We start from the raw sequence: 1,064 nt of genomic DNA, 5'->3' as shown, positions 1-1,064 counted from the left end.
CACAGGAGAGAGCTTTAGCTGAACCGTGACTCAAGACCCGAAATCATGACAGTAGAAAGGCAAATCACCAAAGCTGGAAGACTTACACAACTTTCTTGGGTCAAACACAAAACAAACAAACAAGGTCTATCTTATTTTGCTGCACATACACGCACACACACACCTGGTTCATGGTCTCATTTGTATTCACCATCGAAATTACATTCATCACTACAGTGCGTCAATATTGTCTGATTCAGCAGGCGGGAACAGATCATCAGCTCAGTGACTGACAGACTGACAGACGATTATTAACACTGTGTCTGTTTAAGACTAACGGACAAGTCACTTCTGACTTAGGGCCTATTAATTAGGAAGAATGTTTCTTTTGTCATTTGTTGACTGGAATTGCGTCATAGTTTTTGGGAACTTACTAAACATTTACCGAGACGTTTGTTTGTCAGATTTGGAACGTCCAATGAAGGCTTACATTACAATACAATAGGGCTGGGCGTAAATCATTCATTTAAATCCTCTCCACTCTGTGCCTCAACTTGTTTCTCACTCTCTCTCTCACACATATCACTTCTCCTGACTTCCTCCTCCTCTCACAAGGGAGACAGCAGACTAGCAAAGGAGCCACTCCAAGTTTTCCATTTAACATTCATTAATCACCAGGCTGCCGAAAAACCAGGCTGCTGCTGCTGCTGGGAACACTGGTGTTCAATATGTCGCACATACAAAAACAGTTTTATTCTCCTTCTGCAGCTTCCATTCATTCACTTCTTCCCTGTCAGCTGACAAGTTCTCTCTCAGCCTTTGTTCTCCTTGTGTCCTTATTTTCAACCCCTCTCCTCCCTGGGTACCCCAGCCCCCTCCCCTCCCCCATCCTCTTCTCGTTCTCTTTGGCACTAATTGCACACACACCACATAAAACAGAACCAGACTGTTTTCCTTTCCCCCCTCTCTTTAAAACGTAGCACAGAGCATTTTTCTTATTCCAGCCACACCAACAGCTCACGGCTGCTCCGTTCACCCACTTTCTCCCTGCCCTACTTTCTCTCTTCTTCTATCCCCCCCCCCCC

At 45.0% G+C, this 1,064-nt stretch overlaps 1 protein-coding gene across 8 annotated transcripts in view; it reads right to left on the bottom strand.

Annotated features, from left to right (window-relative positions):
- The window catches only part of palld (palladin, cytoskeletal associated protein), a 51,946-nt gene that overhangs the window by 14,162 nt on the left and 36,720 nt on the right, over window positions 1-1,064 (bottom strand). The window lies entirely within an intron of this gene.

The sequence above is a fragment of the Morone saxatilis genome, unplaced genomic scaffold (genome assembly GCF_004916995.1).
Source record: "Morone saxatilis isolate NCDOM2014 unplaced genomic scaffold, NCSU_SB_2.0 Contig12, whole genome shotgun sequence".
Lineage (NCBI taxonomy): Eukaryota > Metazoa > Chordata > Actinopteri > Moronidae > Morone > Morone saxatilis.
Note: the sequence above shows the minus strand (reverse complement) of the source record. Positions and strands in the feature narration are given on the sequence as shown.